This window comes from Anser cygnoides, chromosome 1 (assembly GCF_040182565.1).
Source record: "Anser cygnoides isolate HZ-2024a breed goose chromosome 1, Taihu_goose_T2T_genome, whole genome shotgun sequence".
NCBI classification, from domain to species: Eukaryota; Metazoa; Chordata; class Aves; order Anseriformes; family Anatidae; genus Anser; species Anser cygnoides.
The window spans coordinates 34,876,800-34,901,843 of NC_089873.1; the positions used below are offsets into that span (position 1 = coordinate 34,876,800).

At 37.6% G+C, this 25,044-nt stretch overlaps 1 long non-coding RNA gene across 3 annotated transcripts in view; it reads left to right on the top strand.

Moving 5' to 3' along the window:
• Positions 1–3,551: 3,551 nt before the first annotated feature.
• LOC106045614 (uncharacterized) overlaps positions 3,552–25,044 on the top strand; it is a 31,034-nt gene continuing 9,541 nt past the window's right edge. The window contains exons 1-3 of one of the 3 annotated variants that reach the window (XR_007163833.2): positions 3,552–3,994; positions 8,317–8,460; positions 11,803–11,865. This is a non-coding gene — a long non-coding RNA (uncharacterized lncRNA). Of the gene's footprint in view, positions 3,995–8,316; positions 8,461–11,802; positions 11,866–24,371; positions 24,973–25,044 lie in introns of those variants that run through there. The other 2 variants (XR_010829397.1, XR_001212884.3) reach the window with 2 other exon arrangements.

Here is a 25,044-nt window from a genome sequence, read left to right on the forward strand (position 1 = left end):
TTTCACAAGTCAGTGAGCCACACTAACCTGCCTTTATAGTCCAGTAGTTAATCACTCACATGGAAAAGAGGCACCCTGGATTTTGACTCCTCTATCTTATACTAAATAACAAGACTTAGACTGTCCGTATAAGTGTGTATCCAACCCTGCCTCCCCACTTCCAGCCACAGTGCTTATGGCTGAGATGTTCACAGGTCAGTGCCAGCACTGATACTGCAGCTTCATTTTCACTGCAGATAAGAGCTTGTTTCATGGAGTCCTGCATGAGGGAGGGAGCTGTGACTCTGCAGCTAATCTTAGGCTTCCCAGGACCCTCATGCTCAAAGATGCCCAGTTTCAAAACTTTTCCATCTAGAATAACAGATCCTATTCTCCCCTGTCCTGTGATCAAGGATGCTCATCAAGTGAATGTCTTCCTGTCAAGTACGTCGTTTTCTTTATTTCTATAGAGGCTGCTGCTGCAGTGAGTTCTGGGATCTGGTGGTTTGGATTGATGTGGCCTATTCTCCCCTGAAGTTTCTTTAGGAGTATAAATTGTGCATCCATGTGCTTGGATCTAGTACATGGATGAACAACTTATGCTCCTAAAGGAAACCAATTTTTGGTCTGAAAACCACTCTCTGTAAAATGCAATGGTTTGTAGGAGTGTTCATGTGTGTGTCAAATATTTTGAAAGCAGATAATATTATGTAAGTATTAAATCTATTTTATTTTATTTATTTTTGCCATTTACATAGTGCAAAAGATTCCTGTGACACAGTAAAAGCAGTTATGCTGCTCCCTGTCTGAGCTGTCTGAGGAGTGATCTAAGCGGGTAAATGTACTAGTGAGAGGAGATAGTTGCAGTCAGACATGAGAAGTGAAAAAAAAAACACCACTGTTTACAATGACATTGGTGTTTCAGGATTAACGAACCTTTAGTTCTTTTTAAAGCATCCTACCCAGGTTTCAACCTCTACCTCTACCTCTGTGGCCTCTACCAAACTCAGAAAATATGATGTTTTTTTAGAAACTTTAGAAATATGGCTTTAGCTCTTCCAGTTGTCCTGTGTCATTTTAATCTATCTAAGCTTTACTTAAGCAGTTACGTCTCAGAAACATGATTGACATGTCCATTTTTAAATCCTGCCAACAACTCCTCAATTCTAATCTCGCTTTTGTCACTAATTTCTGTTGTGGGTTTGAGTTCATCATTTAAGTTTAATTGCTGATCTTACTGGTGTTGGAGCTCTGCCACTGAATTCAGCGGAAGTAATGCAGGCCTTGCTTCCTTGTCTCCCTATTTCTGAGAACAAACGAGAAATCATAGAGCCTGGTGCTAAAACAGCAGTCAGACCAGATCAGGTATTATGCAGCTGCATCCTGAAACGTGTAGGTGTTTTATATTGATCTGTCACTGCCCGATGAACAAACACAGTGCTGGAAGTGGGGGCTAGATGCCTAGCCTTGCCCCTACAGGCTGAGGGCCCTGGCCTGCGGCCTGCAGCAGGGCAGCCTCTGCTCTGCTCTTCTCTTAGCCCTGCCATTCCCACCTGCCCAGCAGTTTATCTTCCCCAGGGGATGTTGTCTCCTCAGATTTATCCTCCCTCTTGGTACTTTGCCACTAGTGTGCTGGAGATGCATGTTTGCTTCTCTGTGCCAGTTAAGACCTAAATTTCAGTTACCTCGCTTCCTGGGTGAATATTCCAGCAACTAAATAATTATGCCTAGTGCATAGCATCAGGCATGCTTAGTTGTAGTCCTGGCCACAATTAACAATTCAGTATTCTCCAGGGACTTTTAACTGAGTTCAAGTACCCATCCAAGCAACCCATTAAATGAGAAGTGTAGGAAGGAGATAAGCACCCATCTTTCCACTTCTGAGTATATGTGGGAGACTAAAGGCAAATACCTCAGAAGATTTCAAGCTAAGAAGGGAGTTACCTAATGAATTTATGTAGCCATACATGAGATAGTCCTGGAAGGTAGGACAGACTGTATTGCTCTGTGAGACTGAGGGAAAATTTGGGCACCTGTTTCCCATTTTAGACAGAACTTGCTTAAACTGGATCTAAGACAATCAATGGAAAAATTAAAATTATATATTTTTTATTTTTATTTTTTAGCTCAAGATTTACAAATTTATGATAGCCATAATAACATGGTCTTTTTAAATATTGTTCCTTCCTGAAGTTTCTCCAATGCTTAGGTCTCCTTCATATGTGTGAGTTATGTCCACTGGCTGTATCACTTGCTTCCTCACCAAAGAACAGGTACTAGTGAGACAGGAACTCTCCTCAGCCTTACAGGGTTTCTATACAATCTATAATAAATGGTAATAACATATGACAGGCAGGATGTCTCGGAAGCCTGGAAACTTCAAAAACAATTATACTGAGATGTCTTATGTCTTAGATGCTAGAACAGGGAATGCTTAAAAAAAATGCTGTATTATGTATTATATTCCCAGTTCACTGGAGAGAGAGATTAATGCAAATTCCCCAGACAGGTAAACAAGTCTGGGAAAGCACCACCCTCTGGGAAAGTTGCACTAGTTCGAAAAGGCATATAAACACAGAGGGTTTTTTTTTTTTTTTTTTTTTTTTAAGAGACAGGCTGGAGGCAGGACCCCAGCCTAGAGTGCAATAGACACGCAAAGACACAGACTAGAACAGTTTTATAAACTTATGTTTATAGCTTCTGGCACACCTAACAGCAAACTGAAGATGTGTGCAGATTGCTGACTGTCTTATGGCTTGTCTTCTCTGTACTTGTTTGTCCTAAACCAAAAGAGACTAGCATGAAAGCTACTCATGGTCGATACGCTCACTATACCATGGGAGAATAACAGGAGTAATCCTGCTGAATTTGGTCAGGCCTGCTAGATTATAAACACAAAGAGCTGCAACGGTTTAGGGTAAGAACCCAATCCAAGCAAGAAACAGCCATTTTAACATCAAGCAGAGGAGTGGAGACGACTGCTGACAGCCACGGTTTAACTGACTGCAGTTAGGACTGCCAGAAGCTGTTGACCCCTAATACTATCCCACTCTTCCCCTGTTTGCCCTTCTGCAATTCATATGGCTTTTGGATATTCACTAGCTTATATGATGCAAAGTATTCAGAGTTTGGCATGTCTGCAGGAATAATATTTGAGAAACCCTAATCTGAATTTCCCATTACTTTTGCCAAATGAGAATTATTGTCTTAGCTGAGCATTCCTCAGTGTCTTCTAAATCACCATGCCTTTGTATAGTATGTATGACAGAGTGCTTTGTAAATAGCTTTATGTTTAATAAGATTTTACAAAGCAGGACTTCTGATGAATTAGGTGTCTTTTCAGGGGTCATAAAGTATTTCCTACCCTGTTTGGAATGCATTTTGTTCCTTATGATGCATTCAGTTAAAGTACTGGTATATCTGTGAAGAATTACAGTAAGGTTATAAGGCAGTGGCTACATTCACCGTACAGTAATATTAGCAGCTCCTGTACAGTTCGCGTGGCTTTATAATTTTGCATAGGATAATTGTCTCTCTAAGGCGAAGGACCTAAGTAAAGTCTATTACATCTAAAAGGGATAATCAGTAGAGTATACTGTTACTAAATCTTATTTACCATAAGAATATACAAGAAGTCATAGGATATGTTACTCTCAGCCATTTTTTTTTTTTTACAGGATATAGATCACTTACAAGATAACAAATTCCAAAATTCTTAGAAGTTTTATATGAACTTAAAGGGCCAGCTCCTTCAACACTACCCATGAAGTCTTTACAGCAATACCTTGGTAAACAGACACCAACTACCCTTACTGATGTCAGCTGATTCAGATGTTGCTGCGTGAAGTGCTTTGTAGGTCAGAACACAAGATTCCAGGGTTCCTGAAGAAGTGCTGTGCAGTGGTGCTCGGCTCATGAGATGGTAGGAAAAGTACAGCACACAATGGACACTCAGTCACAGGGCCTGAAGACAAGACTGGGTCAACATTTTTCTCCACAGTTGTCAACGTGAAAGGTATTAGTCTGCACTAGAGAGTAGACAGCTGTCTCTCAAATTATAGGAAAGGTGTTTTTTTGTGTGTTGTTTTTTTGATTGTTTGGGAGGGGGCTTGCATGATTTTTCTTTACTGTTAAGTCTTATATTGTACTTGTAGGAAATTAAATAGAGGTTATATAGTATAACTCATGAAGTCTGATTTTTCTAAGGGAAAGCTAATGCTGAAACTCTGTAGTCTCCTTGCATACACATATGTTGTAAGAATGAATCCATATGGAGTGGCCTCTTTACCTACGCAGATCTGATAAGTCTGGCGGTATGACTGTGGCAATAACTCTAGTAAACAACCTGGCTTAAATGTTACTCCTTTGTTAATAAGAGCAGTGTACAGAATGTCCTCAGTGGAGTAATCAACTCAATAACAAGTGGCAAAGCTCCCAGATGAGAAAAAGAGCAATGCTAATTTTTTGTGGGAAAGCATTGTACCATTTGAGACACAATGTAGTTCTGCCCACACTTAGTAGTAAGAAAGCAATGTAGTAAAATGTTATGATAATGGTTGCTCAGAACTAACAGTGAAGTATAAGCACCTGCATATTCCAGTTCCCTGTCTTTAAATCAATTGTCAAAAAGCCCATCCCTTTTTAACGACTTAACAACATTTAACCACACAGAAATCAATGAGAATTTTGTCACTGACTTCTAAAAGGGCCCCAAGGAGAGCTTTCTCAAGCATGTCCAGCCTTTTAGCAGTACCATCTGTCTCCTTCAGTCCAAGAAATATGATGAAAATCAAAAGATTCTCAGAGTATTGTTTAAAAGAGTCTGATACATCAGCTGTTGCATACAGTGTAAAGCTGTCCTGGATGACAATCCCCTGGAATGCCTAATTTGATTCTTGGAAATAGGTATACTGTTTATCTGTTCAACAATAAGCTGCAGTGTACATCCCTTATGAGATCCATATGCAGAGACCTCATTACAGCTAGTATTTCCTTTATCTCTGTTTGTCTTTTCTTTTTACTCTGTCATCAAAGCCTACCTATATTTGCCTTTGGAGGTCAGACTAAAATATCTTGTCTCTCACCAGGGAGAGCAGTGGGTGCCTCAGGAAGAGACAGCCATACTTTGATCCTTCCTCTGCCTTTTCTTCCAGCATTCTGCAGTCCATAGGTTTCCTGAACTCCAAGTGGTATCCTTGTAACTTAAAGCCCCAAATACATTATTTTTCTATAAATGCTTATGTTGCTTTTTAACCATTTCAGATTTTGGCCTCTATACCATTTTTTGTAGTGAATTCTATGATTTAATTAGATAAAATGACTGCACCCCTCTCTGTATTTGCTTTCGAATTATTGTCTAATAACTTCATTTGTTGTCCTTTAATTTTGACCACAAACGTCTGAATCATCATATCCTATTCATCTTCCACCACTTATGGTTAACACCAGTGATTTCTAGCATAATCTTTTGAGTCTTCTCTCTTCCAAACTAAAAAAATCAAGTGTATTAATACCTATTGTTCATATAATTCACCTGTTCATATGATGACATTTTTTGACATGCATGTCATCAGAACAGCAAATAATACTAAAAATCTGGACCTGTCATAGCTTAATAGTGACATAATAACAGCGATTTCTCTTTTGTTCTCTATTCCTTTTCTGACACTTTCTCTCTTTACCTTTCTAACTAGCATTGAGCACTGAATGGATTTTTATGGGGACTTAAAAATATTAACTTAATACTTAGTTAACCATACTAACTTAAAAATATTTTTCATAGAATTAATACTCAATATTGAGGCTACCATTTTAGAGATCTAGTTAGGACTGGTTTTGTTTATGATCCTGCATTTAGGAGCATTAGATTTCCCCTGCTAGTTTACTAGCACACCAGTAAATAACATGAATATTCATTTTTAAAACCTTGAATTATCAGAGAATGTCATTGCCTTACAATCTGCTTCCTTTTCTAGGTCATTTATTATTATTATATTGAACACCACAAGCCTCAGCACAGATCCCCAGTGAACTCTCTTTCCTGTAAATCAGCTCATTATTTCTACCTTTTGTTTCTATAATTTGATCAGATCTGAAATTTTGAGGGATCTTCCCTGCTGCAATGGCAGCTTTTTTTTTTTTTTTTTTTTTTTTCCTCCCCAGAGGAATGTTGATTGAAAATTGGACTGAAAATCTACCATGATTACCCACATCTGCCTACTCTTGAGTACCTTTGAAAAACTTTGGTAAATTTGCAAGGTATGACTTTCCTGTGCAAATGCAGTATCCACTCTTCCCTATTAGAAAATGTTTATCACATTTTGATTGATTCTGGGATATTTTTATTACAAGTTTCTACCAGCTTTCCTAATTTGAACAAAAGATTTCCTAGCCTGCAGTTCTTTCAATCCCACTTGGAAGATTTTTAAAAGTCTTCATCCCTTAGATCATATCTCATTACTATGTTGTTGAGACCATTTCGAATGTCAGCTTCCCCTGTTTCATAAAGGGATTCCAGCACGCTTTGCACAAACATGGATACGTTTTTAAGTGAACTGTGTAACTCAAAACAGAATGCAGTTTTCTAGATGTCCTCTTTGTAGTAAAAACGATCACAAAATTCTGCTTTGCTTAGGACACCTTGTTGCACTGAACAGCCACTGAACGGTTTCCCCTTCATGACTGAAACAAACAGGTATTAGTAATGCAGTTAGTCATTGCAGTCACATCCTTGCAATCTGTAGACTGAGGCAAGCTGAGAACCCAGCTGAATCAACGGCTTCACTTCTGTTTACTTCAGTGGACAGGAATTAAGGACTCGCATAATTGTACTGGGAGTTGAATACCTGCATGCTCACAGACTATGTTGAGAAGGATTGAGGTTTGCCAAAATAAATTCAGTTTTCAGCCAGGCAAGATTTTTATTTGCCATGTTTATTGCCACTGATTCCTATTTCACCTTTGAATAAGGCCTGAAGGGTTTTGGTTCACTAATTCTTATGAAAAGCAAGCTAATTTTGGGATCACAGAGTTAGGATCTAGATTTATAAGGCCAGAAATTTTGGTCATCTTGGACCAAAACTGTATATATATTTACAGCTTTTTTTTTTTAATTTTAATTTTTTCCCTGTGGCTGTGTTTTTATGGTAGGGAGTTTTTTCCCCCCATTGTTTTGATTTTAGAAAGGACTAGCTGCTATCATCTTCTGCCTTATTAAAGTGTGTGTGTGCTCCCATCAGCGTCTTAGGAAAATTTAACTGCATAAACAGATACCTCTGGCCAAGACAGCTCAGAAAGGCTACAGCACAGAGCGCTGCCATCGGGAAAACAAGGTTTGGAATTGAGAATGTTTTTGCTGGGCTGATGGAAACTTGGCACATTGCATGATAACTTAAAGTTAATGAATGCTGGTGGAAAACAGGCCCCAAACTCCTGGCAGTGGAAAGTAAGCCAGGATCGGAGGTTTAGTAAACAAGCTGCTCACACACAACCCCAGCTCCAGAAGGTGGGATTAGTGCTGGTCATTGCACCTTCAAGCGCTGGCCATGGAGGTGGAGAGGACCAAGCCAGACAGGAGCTGTGAAGGCGGTCCGTCTGCCAGAGGGCAGCTGTTGTGCAACCACCATCCTTTAAGGCAGTGAAACCATGCTGTAGGCCAGGGGAGACTTTCTGGATTATATCCTCAATATACAAAATAGATTCAGGTATCTGAGTGCCATTCAAGTTTGCTAAGTCTAAAATACATAGCCTCAAAACGACTACTTGGCTGCCACTTAACTCTGGGGAGGCTGGTTATTATAAGTACTGAAGTTTCTATCACTAAATTTTTTGTATGTCTAAATGTTTGCAACTGTTCATACGCTGGAGTTGCCAAAACATCATCATGTGAGCATCTTTAATCTGTGTTTCAAACATATTTGGGGTATATAAATTAGACATTGTGATAGCTGGCTGGCTGGCTGGCTGGCAGGGCCTAATCCAGTCAGCAGACTCACAGGAGATCTTCATTTCTGCTCTTCATTTAAAGTGCGGCCAGACGGTGTAATGCCCCTTTTACTTTTCTGGCAATGTCATTATAGTATAGTTAATTTCCTCCTCTGCTTGGTCAAATGGTACACTTATCTCAGGTGTGTCTTCTGACACAGCTTTGTCCAACAGCAGTTATGTGGAGGCACATTTTAAACACCGAAGAGGGATAATCAATAGGATAAGACGACACATGTTTCAGCTAAACGGGGAGTACTCACCTGAGAAGCCTTGGCTCCTGATCTTTCTCATCCTATGATCTGTAGGCAAGAGTGTCACTAGGTAATGAGAGCATCTGTTATCTTATTTCAGAGTTCATTGCAGAAGCCTCCTATTGGAAGAACAAAGTATCCAGTTCTGAAATGCTAAGTAATCTGAAAACTGGGCATCCAGAGCATGTGGATTCAAGTTCCCTTGAGCAGGAAAAATGTTAAAACTCTGTCTCTCCAGCCTGAGGTAAAGGCTTTAATCCTTACGCTATAGAGCAAGAGAGAGAATGCTGTGTTTTGTGAGAAGGGGGTTGGCATAGGGATCTGTGATCAAGGACAGACACTTTCTCCTGGATCCAGGAGTGCCAGCTCTGGTTCACAGTAGTTGCTCATACCTACCTCATACCTTTTTTTTCTGCAGGTTGTGCGTTAACACATGCATGCCCTAATTTGCTTCAGGCTCAATAAAAGGAGATTAGCTCAATAGTGCAGATAGTTGGCATGAGCCTGGCTGAATCTCCTTGGGGTGAATTAGGGAGTTGCCCCACATACTGACTCAGTCACAGGTGGGCTGGGGCAGGATTCTCCAGCCAGGAAAAGAGAAAACATCTGCTTCTGCCCTAACTTTAGGAAGCAGTTCAAAGCTAAAATTACTTCAGGCAGGAGGTTCTTCCTTTTATTCCATACTTCCATGCTGAAAACTCTATCAAAATAGATTTAAAAGGTCTAGATGTTCCTAAATCCCTCTGTGGCCTAAGCCACTACCTCATCTTGTTTTTCTACAAGTATGCCCTGTTTATTGCTCACTTGGAGTCCAGTTCTGGTTTCCTCAAAGCTATTACCAAGATGCATTTAATATGGCAACAACAAGATTAAGCAATGCAGGGTAGTCTCTTCTGTCATTCTGGATTCTACCAGGCTGGATGAAGAGGTCCTAGCTTCTTAACCCTCACCTCCTCTCTCCCCAGTACTGGTTGCTTTTTTTTGTCACCTCCCTTTTACCAGCTCAGGTCTTTGTCTAATCCCATACTGGGCAATTTGCTGGACATTTAGGAGTTCCAACAAGTTCTCTCATGGCCCCTGCGAAGAGGAGAGTAGAGGGACGGGGATGGGTTGGTCTATATCAGGACTGCAGCAGCCAGCAGTCAGCCAGATATGGAACCACAACCCTAGATCCTCTGGCACAACTTCTTGTGTAACTGCTCCTTAACCCAGTTGGGTCAGACAGGCATCCGTTTCAACCGATTAAATACCACATGGCTCCAATTGTTTTGACCAAACTGAGTAAGAAATAAATTGTTAGCACTTTATCTTGGCAGATCTGAAGGGTGCAATTAAAAGAGGAGGTGGAGCTTAGAGTAAAATGAGTTATAAATTCTGACCAAGATCAACTTTGGCCAGAAGAGAAAGTCAGCTGGGGTTTCATGTGCCAACAAGGTCATTGCTGACATGAAACTAAACCTTGCTAATATTAATCTATTTCAGAAGAAGGTCTTATACTGGAGTAAATTCTAAGGATGTATTTTTGGTTTTGTAACATCTAAGTTAAACAGTTCATCAAAATTATACATAAAGATTCCTTAGCATGTTTACTAGGGGGCACCTGATATAAACTTATTTTGTAGAGGTAAAATTGTTCTTCCAGATTGCTAAAGTCATTTCAGCTTTCATATGTTTTTTTCTATTCTGTGCTAAGAAGGAAAGACATTACTAATATAAATCTTATAAGAGAAGGAGAGAAAGAGAGAAAAAATATTCACAAAAATTTATCTTTGATATCAACAATGAAAAAATAGGAGTGAAGTTTTCTATGTGGTCTGATAGAGTCACAGGCTGTGATCTTCCCAGATAGTAAAATTAGCATCTATATTGCTAGGACAAAGCTCAAGATTATCTCTGTTAAGAAAACAAAGGAGAAGGTAAATAGGGCTTTAAGGTATGATTATTTCCTTTCAGACTGGAGTCATCAAAAGACAGTTTAATTTAATTTCATTTGGGAGGTTAGACCAATTACTGTGTGGCAGAAGAGAGCTAACGCATGCTTTAGACTTTGGTTTTCATTTAACTAGAAAGTGACTATGCAACCATGTGAAAAGAGCTTTAAAGCATTTAATATCTTTTGTCTACTGAATGAGTGAAAGTTGGCAAAAAGACAATTTCCCTCTTCATATCATCAGTAGAAATAAAACTGTATTTATCACATTAATGAGGCTACTTTCTTTAGATTTAAAGACTACTGTATGTCTACCTCTAAAAACCTGGTAGCATATGGGTACCATTAACTCCCAAATTAAATAAATAATCTTACTGGTAAACCCAAGAAATTTTCTTTACCTGATATTGTTTAAATATTATTCAGATTATTTTGGCTTTAATCAGGGTTGAATAAAATACTTATGATAGACTCATAGAATGGTTTGGGTTGGAAGGGACCTTAAAGACCATTTAGTTCCAACCCCCCTGCCATGGGCAGGGATACCTTCCATAAGACCAGGTTGCCTAAAGCCCCATCCAGCCTGGCCTTGAACACTTCCAGGGATGGGGCATCCACAGCTTTTCTGGGCAACTTGTTCCAGTGCCTCACCACTCTCACAATAAAGAATTTTTTCCATGTATCTAATCTGAATGTACCATTTTTTAGCTTAAAGCCATTCCCCCTTGTCCTATCTGACAAAAATGTCACTCCCTGACAAAAATTCCCTCCCCAGCTTTTCTGTAGGTTCCCTTTAGGTACTAGAAGGCTGCTATAAGGTCTACCTGGAGCCTTCTCTTTTTCTTGTTCTTCTCTGAACAACCCCAACTCCCTCAGCTTGTCTTCATAGGAGAGGTGCTCCAGCCCTCTGATCATCTTTGTGGCCCTGGACTTATTCTAGTAGGTCCATGTCCTTCTTATGTTGGGGACCCCAGAGATGAAGGTTGTACTGTAGATGGGGTCTCAAGAGAGCAGAGTACAGGAGGAAAATCACCTCCTTCGTCCTGCTGGCCATGTTGCTTTTGATGCAGCCCAGGATATGGTTGGGTTTCTGCACTGCAGGTGCACATTGCTGGCTCATGTTGAGCTTCTCATCAACCGACACCTGAAGGTCTTTCTCCTCAGGGCTGTTCTCAATCCATTCTCTGTCCAGCCTGTTTTTGTGCTTGGGATTTTGCCTCAGCCCTGGTGCAGGTCCTTGCACTTGGCCTTGTTGAACCTCATGAGGTTTGCAGAAGCCCTTATAATGCTATACATCAGATTTAATATAATTTAGAATACATGCTCCTTATGAATATCACAGTGAGGTTTGTTAGATATTGCCTTGTATATGTGTAACATAAATTTTAAAATAAATTGCTTTTTTATAATTCTTCCCTTCTATAATTGTATTCGTAATTCTCTTCTAAGGATTAAACAGGCTGTGCATAATTTAGAGTTGCCATTTATTCTAATTATTTACAATATTATTTTCTGTAGAAGTAAACATGTATGCCAATAATCATCATCATCATATCATAAACCTCTGACATGTAATGATTGTTAATCTGCTCTATCCTTTAGTTTGCCACAGTTCATTGGCACCATTGTTGATATTGATAGCTTTATGTTTTCTAGACACTAAGCAAGCAATTCATCAAGAGAACAACAAAGGCTGGAACCGAAAGATAAAACATCCAGGTCAGTAACTCATCAAGTGTCTTACACCTGAAAATGTGCTGGAACATACAAAAGCTACAGGGTGTTTTGGTGTCTAGATGTGCCAGGTTAGCAGTGGGAGTGTCAGTGCACACAAGGGTGTGGGTGCCTTGGAGTGCCTGCTGTGAACCAACACACACAATTATATATTTCAGTAAAAAAAAATAATAAAAATGCTGTCAAAAGATCTGAGGAAAAAAAAAAGACCTGCTAATAAATTATATCAAGTAATTTCCAAATTCACTTTTCTGTAATAAATTTCTAAATACATTTAGGAACTTTCCAAACAAGCATGCCAAGTGTGGGTAGTATTCAGCCATCTAAAGATGCAGACTGAGAGAGATTTACAGAATCAAATTGGGTCCGTACTTCCCCATGTATTTACCTCAGATGATGGTTCAGGCCTTTTTTAAAAATAGGAATCTAAGAAGATTGGGTGATGTGCCCGAGCTCATCATATGGCCAGTAGAGAGTGTTAGCAAAACCACAGAAATCTTCCTTTCCACTGATTATAAAATGCCCCTATATGCATTTTTAGTGTCCACATGCTGGAGCAAGCTGATGGGAAATGGGCTTTGCACTGAAAATCCCATTATATATGCTCACCCCACACTTTTCAATGTCTAAATACATATGTAAGTCTACCTCTAAGTACAGTGGTGCACTGGTTTTATAACTGAAAATGTTAGGACTAAAAATACTACTAAAAATATTACTCTTCCATTGAGAAAAAAGAAAAAAAAAAAGAGACTTAAGGAAGTTGATTCTATTTCAAAGGCTTCCATGCAGAAGAAAATAACCGTGCTTTGCTTTAATTAATGTAACTGGCAACGATGATACAATCCTGAAATAGCAGAATAATATTTTGTTGATGTTTAAGATAAGAGGATGAATACCTGGCATGGCATTTTGATTTTGTTCACAGAAGCATGAAAATACAAACCATATGAGGAACTGCTAGTCTAATTTCCAGAGTATATTTTATGTATTTGTCCTTTTATATCTTTAAACATGTTAAAAAAATCTAGTTATCAGTTTTCCCCATTGACAGCTAAGGTAAATGTTGAACAGCTCAAGGAGGAGAACCTAAGCCAGAGCTCATTCTCTGTTTTTTCCAGTAGTCCTTCATAGACTTTGAGCATCATCCTATTATTGTGACATCAGTCTATTTCTTAAAACAAAACAAAACAAAACAAAAAAACCAGTAGTACAGGAAAAGCATGTGTCTTTTCTAACATATTACCACACCAATCATGTCTTCTTCAATGTAATTGAATGTCCAGTTTACTTCATGTCCTGAATTTTTCAATGTGCTTCTATTCCTCCCTACTCCTCCGTTCTACAGAATATAAGTACTACTTCAGGGTTAGGCTTCATTCCTTTTCAGGTCAGGCCAACATAATAGCCATGCCAGGGATCTTGAATTGTTAATGCTATCTAACCCCATTTTTCCAGTAGTAAGTTGTTGCCTAGGAGTTTGGTTGCTTTTATTCTCCCCAGAATTTCTCTGATTGGAGGAAAAAAAAAGGGGGGGGGGGGGGGGGGGATATAATCTGCTTTGGATGTGCAACTGTCAGAAGAGACTTTTTTTTGTTTGTTTTCTGCCAGCTTTGAATTTTGCTTAATCATGTTAACAGAACAAGGTTTTTTAATATTTATCTTTTTTTCTCTAGTATTATCAGGCCTTTGAGTAAACAAACAAACCAAGAAACCCCCCCAAAAAAACCTGAAGAACAACAAATTTCAAAAGCTTTGTACATGACTTCGGACTCTTGAGCTTGGATTACTTGTGAAAATCTAATACTACTTAGAAGGGAAAAAAAAAAAAAGTGGCTGTTCCAGCTACTAAATGGATTGTTTTGAAAAAAACAAACAAACAAAAAATAAGAGTAAGAGTTAAGGAGATAAAAAGATAAAAGACAGTTTACCTTTCTTACTAATTTCATTTCCGATTTCAGATGACTCATAAGGGCTCTATTATGTACTAAAGTAAACACAATGGTGGAGCACTGTTTCCATAGTGGAATGTGACATCTTGTAGTCATTGGTATCATATCTATTTTTAGGTAGGAATCTGTAACTCAACTATTGGCTACTTAAATCTCTGTGTAGGTTTTTTTTTTTTAATTATTATTTATTTATTTATTTAATTTCTTTTTCTCCCTCTGACTGTATGTGAGGTGCTGGTTTCCTTGCTGTAACCTGAATTTGTCTGAATACCCATATATCTTTCACCCATTTTTTGCCTTCTCAGTGTATTTATTGTTAGGAAATTTGAAAAGGTGGTTCTTGCTTGCTTATAAAAAACATGGATTAACTTCTGTTTTGGGAACTCCGGGGCCAGGGCACAACAGAGACTACAGTGGTTATGGCAGGACCACATGTAGTTTTCTGTACATTGTGTGCTTTTCCTGACTCCCTCTCCTGTTTTCTTGTAGGTGCTCTTTAGGTGCTAGAAGGTAGTTAGGTACAAGGTCTCCCCCGAGTCCTCTTTTCTCCAGGCTTAACCATCCCAGCTCCCTCAGCCTGCCTTCATAGGAGAGGTGCTCCAGCCCTCTGAGCATTCTCGTGGCCCTCCTCTGTACCTGTTCTAATACATCCATGTCCTTTTTGTGCTGAGGGCCCCAGAGCTGAATGCAGGGCTGCAGGTGGGGTCTCATGAGATCAGAGTAGAGGGGGAGAATCACCTCCCTTGACCTGCTGGCCACACTTTTGATGCAGCCCAGGACACTGTTGGCTTTCTGGGATGCAAATGCACATTTCTCACTCATGTTGAGCTTCTCATTAACCAACACCTCCAGGTCCTTCTCCTCAGGGCTGCTTTCAATCTGTATTTGTGCTTGGGATTGCCCCATCCCAGATACAGGAACTTACACTTGGCCTTGTTGAACTTCATGAGGATTGCACAGGCCCACATCTCAAGCCTGTCCAGGTCCCTCTGGATGGCATCCTTTCCCTCCAGCATGTTGACTGCACCACACAGCTTGGTGTCATTGGCAAACTTGCTGAGGGTGCCCTCAACCCCACTGTCCATGTCACCAACAAAGATGTTAAACAGCGCTGGTCCCAGTGTTGACCCCTGAGGATCACCACTTGTTACTGGTCTCCACCTGGACATCAAACCACTGACTTAAATTCTTTGAGCATGACCACACAGCCAATTCCTTATTTGCCAAGTGATCCCATCTGTCAAATCTACGTCTCTCCAATTTAGAGACAAGGATGATCCAACTTGCCCACAAGTCACCATATAACCTGCTCCAATTAACCTAGATCTTCCTGATTGGAGTGGGATAAAAATCAGGGCTAGAAAAAGTACAGGAAGTTCCTGCAGTAAGGGAGAGTTATGAGCAGCTGGAAAGAGACAGATAGAGGGAGAAAAAAGATAACCTGCCACCAAACTGTTTTGAAGAAATTAGTGTGTGTGATTCCAAGGCTGACAGCTACCTTGCAGTGAAATGCTGCCATGAATGCTGTTTTGCTTTCTCTGCTGTGATCAGGATATCATAGTGCTAGGATCTATTTCTATAGCATATCTACAAGCTATGAACTGACAGGACTTAGCTGTTTTATAGTTGTTCATAAGGCATAGTGCAATATAGTGTTGACATATAAAACTACTCTACTTTAGAGCAATGAGCAGACTGTAGCCAGGATATTCTGGAAGAATGTCTGTTTAGTTTGATAATTGCTATTTTATCAATGAAAGATGATTGAAATGTGGTCAGGAATGCAACTTAAATTCTGAAACATAATCCACTGCTATTTATATATTTGTGACATGGGGAATAGGACATTTTTTGTATTTTAGCATGGCAGCCAAGTGAACCTATCTTCTGGAACAGCAAATCATATGAAGTCATTCCATCTTTGGTCTCAAACATCACAGAATCTGTAATGACTAGAATGTCTAAATTCAGACCGTTTTTCACAAGCAGTTTATTTCTCATTCGTTAGGTAGTGAAGAAAATACATATTCTTTTCTAATTTACCCATTCTCTTAGAGAATCCACAAATGATCCACAATTTAATCATCTGTTTCAGGGTATCATGGATAACCCAATAAATCATACTGTTTTTCTACCAGTGCATAGAGAAGGACCCAGTTATTCTGATATATACCCTTATACAACTTGTTTTTGGAAAATAGTATATTTCTGGTATAACCCTAACAATAAAATAACAAATACAGCATGCTGCAAATCAATAGCAAATCAATCAGCAACAAAGCAAATGATCAGTTGAGGTGTGCTAATACACCAGTGCATGTGACCGTGCATGTATGTGCTTATGCGCAAATGCCAACAACGTGGTTGTATGACAATTTCCAAGCCTCTTCAAATGCTTTCTTCCAAGTTGGGCATGATGCCAGTTTGAAAAAGAAGACCTTTCAAGCAACTTACCTTATAGATAAAGGCTGAAGCACAGCCAATGCTAATTCTTTCTTTAGGAAAACTCCACACTATTAAAACACTGTTTAAGATCACATATAAGCCTATCAGCAGTTTTCACTGTGGGAACTTCATGCCAAAACCTGATGATAATAATTACACAGAGCTGTGAAGTTCAGGTCACTTAGGGGCAAATCAAGCAAATTTTGTACAATCATTTTAGCAGCTTTGCTGAGCTGATCTTCTAGTTAAAACTGCACTGCAGTTGTGGGAACTAAAGCTATTATTACATAATTTCCAAGGAATTTAAAGTAAGTCTGAAGCTAGCAGGGACTTGTCTGAACATGAAGGAAGAAGAAATCATCCATCTCCTAACAAGAAGACTTTTTTTTTTTTTTTTAACCTGCACAATTCTGAATTTGCATTATTTTTATTCTTGTACCAGCTACTGAAAGAAATATATCAGCCGCATGGAGACATGCCTTTCTCTGTAAGCTTCAGTTACTGCTAGCAGCTAACCAGGAATTCTGTCTCTAGTCTTTCTGAATTCCATATTTTAAATCCAGAAAAATTACTACTTATGTTCATCTATAAAATTAGGATACAAAACAGGACTGAGAGTTGCTATCAGTAGCTGTTCATTTAGTTACATTAATATTGAAAGCACTTGGGAGTTACATAATTTCTAGTCCTTCAGATGCAGAGTAATAGGATATTTACATTGCTGACACATACTGGGATATAATTTTCATCTGGACCATAATGGTAAATTTACTTGATAAGACAGGGGAATATTTGTTTCCTTTGATTACTATGCAATTGATAAGCAGAAAAGTATGTTTGACAAATACTGCTTTTCCGCATTTGGGGAAAAAAAAAAAAAAAAGGAAAAGCAACAGTTCATATATTTCTTCCATATGATAATTATTAAATTCTTTTAATTTCCAGCTGCATATAAAGACATTATTAAACAAGTCCTATTATAGATTTTTAATTATCAATTAAAATGTTATAGGTAGTTGGCATCTTAGATCTTTTCAAGTGATACCTATAGTCTGCTTGTTTCTTTCTAATAAGTCTGAGAAAACATGAAGTTTTTCAGAAATTGCAATAAAGTTGGTGTTTCTAGCTATGTTCTCTTAATTCTTAAATAAGCAGCTAGACATCTGACAGACTAAATAAAATGTTCAATGATGAATACTGATCATTAAACAATCAAAAGAGTATCAAGAGGATCATTTGATCTTGTCAAAATAGCATAATCCATTTGTTTTAATGAGGTCATAAATTTAATCAAAACAAATGTTATGAAGTTTTGGACCTCTGTGATATATCACTCAGTATCACATAATATTACATTTTTGTTAAGAAACTTGAATGAGAAAATATTAATATAGGGTATGTGCAATGGATTAAAACAGTAAGTATAATATAAATTTGTTCTTTGTCTGTCTGTACTGAAACAAGATCCCTCAGGAATCATACCTTGGCCTTATATGACTCACTTCTTACTAGGCACTTACCTAGGCCTGTATTCACTTGTACACTGTGTGATCTCAGACAAATATTAGAATACAATCCCATGTACGGAAGCTAAATCCAAGTAAAATCAAATCAGATTTGTAGACACAATAGTTAAGAATTAGGACAATTAGTCACTGGAGATACTTCCCAAGGTACACAGTCAACAACTCTTCAACCAATATTTTTAAATCAATACTTGGTATTTTTCTAAAATAATTGTGGAAGTTCAAATAAAGATATCTCGTGGGAATCAGTCCAATGAACTACACAGGAGAAAGATTGAAAAATCACAATATGTTATTAATCTTCTAGTGACAGTTTACCCACTAGTGGCATCTATATGTTGGGTTCTGTGCTTGTGTCAATCTCACAGTTTCAAACATCTATTATTTTAGATAACACTTTCCAGACCTTTTTTTCCCCTAAAGTATTATTTATTTTCTTTATTTTTAAAGCATTCAGCTACTTCTAAGAGAAGTCACTGGAAAATGGATATTTTCTGCAGTATAAGTATTTCTGGAATTATTGGTTATCTTAGATACTGAAAAAAATGATTAAAGAATGGACATTGATGACAATGTGAGTGTTATTTTTTGATTTGGCTATGTCTTTGAGTTTTAAAAATTTGAGGTATAGTGCTGTGAGAACAGCCTTTTTTTACCCCCTATTCGCATCTGGAAGAAAATAACTTTGAGATGCATGCTGCTGCTTTTAATTGTGGAAGTCTGCTGTTGGTAGTGTATATATATATATATACACATATATATGTATATACACATATATATATATGTAACATCAATGGCAAGATTTCCAAGATCAAATACAAGATTTGGTCCTTTATATACAAAATCCTGGATACAGGATTTTACATGTTGCAAAAATCATTCATCTTTGAAAGTAGAAAGTTATCCACTGAACACAAGATTGAACAATATGCAAAATAAGCGTTTGTGTACTTAACATGAATTCACCTCTGCTTAGAAGTGACAATTCTCAGGTCAGTCAGTTTTTTATGAAAAATAATACTGTCTACACTTAGAAAATATAAAAGCAGCCCTGACTGGTTACACCATTGTAAAGCATGGAAAAAAACAAAGCCAAAAGCTTTATTTTAAGCAACCAGACATAAACCGTAAAAACAGAACATTAAAGTTGTACTGCTAAGTTTTCAAAAACCGAGACAAAGGTAGTCAAGTATGCATATTAAGTCTTAATTTTGCCCCTTGTGAATATGCATTATTAAACATTTTTTAATGTTCTTGCAATGTACCGTATCTTGCATGCGAATTTGCATTTTCTGGAAGTCATTTGAAATGAGTGAAATAAAGCTTTGAAAAGCTGTTTACTAAGTATGCCACATTCTAATTGTAAAATTGGGTATCTTAATTATGCTATTATGGTATATACATGTAATTAGGCAATATGGATATTTAATTTTGTGTTGATTATCATGTGCAATTATGAACTGAGTAATCTTAGGAAATTGTGGCCAAGATTGGCACATTGAGCAGTTTGAAAGTTCTCCATCCTACTTTTTATTTTTCTGTAAACGTGCCCTAGAATATAAACTGTGTTAATATGCTAATGTCTCACCTCAGATCATGTACTGTATAAACAGCGGCATGCAATGGGCAGCATGGAGTTAGGACGACGGTTCCTTCTCATGCTATACGGCAATAGTTCACAATCCAGTGCTGAAATTTGTATTGCATAGGGTTTCCTCATACATCCTGAACATGGCCTGACTGCATTGAAGCTTTTTTACACTTTTTTATATAGTAATCTTGCTATCACTCATACCCATTGACTTGATCTTTGAATGTAAACCCCTCTTAAAAATCTGGCCCAAGTAGTGGCAATAGAAATATAAAGGTGTACATCAATATTTGCTGACAAATTAGCACTCAAACTAGTCCTGAAAATATCCTAAGTGAAAATATCTTCAGACCAAAATGAGGACCAATAGATTCTCTAGCTTTACCAGTTCAGATAAAATTAAGGAAGGCAGACATCTGCCTGACACTGACTGAAACACCTGGTTTAGACTACAGTGACTTAGATACAAGACAAAGTTTAACAGCCTATAGCTTTCATATGGGTCTTTATCTGAGCCCTGTGTAGATGCAGTCTAAGCTGCAGTTACTGCAGTGTCAATAGAGCTCCACAAAGAGCAGATGCAAGACAGTGCAGCACCTTAGAAAGAGCAGATAAAGGCTGACCTGTGGTGGTGGTACCAGGAGGCATCTGTGTATTATGACACCACTCAAAATTCCCTTTGCCTACTAACTGCAAACCATGGTCTGCTGGGCCACAACATTCAACCTGCTGGAGAAAGGACATATCTGAAAATTCGCTAATTAGCTTGTATTCATATGCATTCGTTACATAATTCAGCACCTGCCTGATCGCAGACTGCAAGAAATTATAATTAGAAATTATAATTAGAAATTTAGATCATTTAAGTTAATAATAATCTTGGATAGGAGATGTATGCCTGTCCTACCCAAATAGGGTACATCATCAATAGGTATGTATGGCAGCTGAAATTGAGTGGCCAGGAACATGAACTGAGGTGCCTACAAAGCAAATAATCCCAGAAAGAAAGTAGGCAAAACTGTTGCCTGTGAATGTTGTGGGCTCTGGATGAACTGTAGCCCATGTGAATATATGGGGTATCTGCATTCTTCCCCATTCTTGATAAGCATTAGTATTTAGCGTGGAAGAAGAGGTGGGTGGTTAATCTTATTTCCTACTGCATGCATAAGAGATGAGTCCAAACAATTCTCATCATTTTGTGTCAGTGCATCATTTAACTTTTAACCAAAAAAAAAGGGCGAGTGGGAGGGTAAGTGTTTTCACCTATGGTTTATTGACCATGGGTTGAGAACTAATATCTGTAACAGCTCTAATGCATATATAAATATATATATATATTTTTTTCAGTGGCAGTGAAAACAATTTTCCTGCAAATAATTTAATACCAGATAATTGTTCCTACTCACTACTCAGTCTGTGTCTGTTTTGCTGCTAATTAGCAGATCACGCTTTTTTGAAGATATATCACCTTTGGTTACAGTTATGAGCATCACTCAGAGGGGTGCTGTCTTCTGCATCTATCTCAAACCAGGCACTGGCAGGAAAGCAAACATATGATTTGCTAGGCTCATGATCCCAGATAAGAGCAGAAAAAAGCAAATTTCTATTAGTGTCTCACACTTGCAAGTGCCACAGCTTCTGGCTTGGGAGCTACCAGCTGAAACATCACTTTATGGTGATGATATGTCAAAAGAGAAGAATTAGTATTTGCAACAAGAGAACAGGGGTTGGCATGTGTTACTGTTATAATTCAGGACTGCAGCATGGCACAAAATTCAGTCTGACATTGAATTGTTCTTTTTAAGAAAGACCTCATATCGCAAGCAACCTCACCTTGCAAGCAACCAGACAGAATGTAGAGTGTTTTCGCACTCTCTCGTGAATTTCTAGTTGGTGGCTAATGATGAATTGTTACCTGTACATAATGAAGTTATTTTCAACAGGGTGAATAGTATGAGTAAACATCTAGTAAGGTGTATGTATAAGTCAAATGGAGTCATAACAATTAGTGTTAGCTTATAGGATTATTTTAGGTCAAAAAATTATCTTTCCTAATGATAATTTTGTTTGTAATCAATTTTGAACAAATAACAAAAATCAGTCCTGTTGGAAACAAGATGTCTGGGACATGTTTCTTGTTTACACTATGTATGACACCAACAATGCAAATTGTATTTAAAGGGAATGAATATTCTATATGCCTCTGCTTTAAGTCTACTTTATACTACCAGACTGGTATTAAGGGGCGTTTGGGAATCATTGAAGAAATCTCGAAAGTTGCTAAGGGAAAATATATCATATTCACTTTGGTTTTCATAAGATATGAAGCCAAACTTAACAAGCATTATCTTTAATCTTCTCTTCCCCAAGGTAACGTATAGGAAGTACAACACAAACAAAATTCAAAACCAAAATGGGTTTGGACACAAAATGTTACCCAAGTGCATAGTCAAGAACATCACTGTAAACTTCTGCATGAAAAGTGCATTTGCTTTTCTGCTGTAAATGGTTATCAGAGAAGAGCAAGTGCCTAAATGCAGAAAGTATGTGTCATATTGTCTATTTTGATGCTGTAATGACATGTTCTAATGACTACGGAGCATGTACCTGAAGACATTTTATCTAAATATATGAATCCATTCAATCTTATAAGAAAAGTTTCTAGCGGATCAAGAGGCAAAATTACTTATTTCGGTAAGAACTGGTTAGAATAAAAAAATGTGTTAAAACAGATATCAATGAAAATGAAAATTCAATGAAAATGAGAAGTAAATAAGTCTGCCTTTTGAAAAAAAAATCACTACTAAATCACTCATATTTGATTTAAATGGCGAACTAAGTAAAAAAAAATGATATCCTTTTTGGAGTTTGTAAGAATTTTGCTTTTTGTTAAGAAAAACAAAATCATCTTTGGAAAGCAAACATTTTATTTCAGAATTTTCATTCCCACAAAAGATCAAATGCATTAAAATTATGCCTCCCTTCTCCCCCAATTAAAATGTTTCTCTCTTTTCTTCTCACAAAAAGCTATAAACCAACAAATATCTGTAATTCAACTCAGCAATTGAGAATTAGGAAGTGCAGTACAAGAGATACCATAATTTGCACTGCAGCACAAAACCAAAATCCTTTTTGCAGGTGAAATTTTAAAATGCCATCATTTTGTGATAACTGTATCAGGCAAAGTGTGTCAGATAAATTCCATCTTTGGTTATTATTCCGCGTTTAGCTGTTTAGCTAAGTTGCACTTTTTTTTTTAAAGAATAAAACATTATTTATTTCTAAATTAATATGTATTATTTTTGAATATCATTATTAGGTAATTGATTTTATGTTCACCTGAGGTGACTGATGGCATTACAGATGAATATGAAGTGCTCATTAAGTAAACAGCATATTAGTTCTTTTACAAGCATTGAGGACAAAATATATACTGTGCTCTGTAAAGTTTGAGTAACACATAGCCTGAAAATGTGGTAGTATTTATCTTGTTTAAAAGAAACGTAGAACCTACGATAGTGTAACAATTTGCATAGATTACTAGTATGTCTTTTAAGACCTATATTTAAAATATATATATATTTGCATGTATAAACCACTTCCTTCTATTCACATAACATGCCATCGTTTTGTTGCCATTACTGCACAATGTTGAAAAAATCAGCCCCAAACAACCTACTTCTGAATTATGGAATTTAATTTCCAACTAAAATCATGTCAAGTCATGTCAGACACTGCAGAGAAACAGCAAGAGATGCCTCTTTCTCTGTTTTGTGTTAGTCTCTCTCTCTCTCTTCATCTATCTAATATACAATACGTATTCTAATATTTTCTGCACATTAACGGGAGTTTTACTGGACTTGTAATGATTTGATCATGAAATATTCACCAACATATGTAGATAACTTCTTGAATGCTCAATATTAAGACAAGTCCAGCAGAATCAAAAAGAACTGAGGACAGATCCCACCAATGCTTAGAAGAATTCTAGATCAAGCCCTGTTTAAAACAAAACCAAAATCTATTTGCAGATATGATGCTCACTCAGAAATTAGTGAAACGAGCACCCTTAGCATAAGATTCAAATAAATGCCTCATCTTGTACAACCATATACAACTAACATGACCTAACATGTTAGAAAATAATAAATGTGATTTGGTAAGTTATTTTGTAAGAGCACAGATCTGGATTTTCAGATGCTCACTTTGTGTTTTACTTGGCTCAGACCACTCTGCTTTAAAGTCTTGTGCCATGATGGAATGATAATTGGGCGTTGATGAAAAACATCAATCATCATTGTATTGTGATTCGAGTTATATTTGTTTTAAAGTTGAGCAGTAAGAGGTTGTGAAATAAACCATATGGGTTTGGTGATTGCACTTTAAAAGCTCCTTCATTTCCAGTCCAAGTGTGAATCATTCCTTAAATCAATAGAGCTTATTGAAACTCTAGGATTACCTGAAAGGGTTTTGAAGAGTTTGTCAGTAAAGGAAAAATATTCTGACTCTTTTCTAGTACATATCTCTTTGTGCTCCATATCCTCCCTAATACTTCTGAACCCTTACTGTGGACATTTTCCCAACATTCCTGCTGGGACAAGCCAGACTGATTTTGAAGTTTTGTTTAGCAAAGTCATTCAGAGGAAGTGTTCTGTTATCAGTAATTTAAATGATTCATCCAAAAAGAAATGAAAATAAACACAAAATGCCCAAAGTTTCATTGATCTTTTAGGCATATTTATACCAGTTACTTCAGATTACTGGGAGGAGATTAATTTTTGCCTGTGGTTGAAAACAAGTATCTAATTACATAAAAGGGATTATATAAAGCTGGCGCTGTTTTATATATGAAACTATTTTGAGTGTTACATACATGATAACCAGACATTAACATCACAAGTGATTGATTGCTAGGACAGGGCTGAGGCTTGTTAGTTGTTTAGATGACCCAGAAAGTCCAGAGTAAATGAGAGCCTTACAAATGGTGGTTACAGATGATGTAACTAATATGTAATGCAGCTGGTGTAGAAACCTATAGCTTCAATGAGGGATACAGGTGCTCTCTTCCTTCTTTAACCACAAAGAGCGCAGACTTAAAATTAATTAAAAATTGTTTTCTACTGTTGCTATGTGTAGGTTTCAATGTAAGAAACTTACACTAATATGAAGTTATTTCACTTCAGTGCCCGGCAGGAGCCCATCCTCTCTTTCTGCTTTTTCATATCTAGCATACTAAAACTTCTGAGGCTAATACCAGTAAACACCCAGTGATCTGGAGTTTCTGAGATTGGGGTGGGATTCTTAGGTCAAGTAGATCATACATATATGATGATCTTAAATAGACATTTATGTAGGTTGAAAGGCATTAGTTGCAGAGCTGAAGAGCTTCACGGAGAAGTGTGAAGAGGAGGGATTATCAATTTAGGCTTTTGTTCTGTGGTGTGCCTACACTATAGAAACTAAGCTGCTGTGTGAAAGTGAGTCAGGAAGTTTTGACTAGGGAGCTTGGCTGATCAGAGCCAAATGCGAAGAGAGCTAAGTAAAGCGACAAATGAGCTGGAGAAGTGTGTTGCAACTGGTAAGTGAACAAATGCATTTGAAGAAGGTGTTGAGAGAGAAGTAAACAGAGTGATTCAGCAGGAATCTTTCC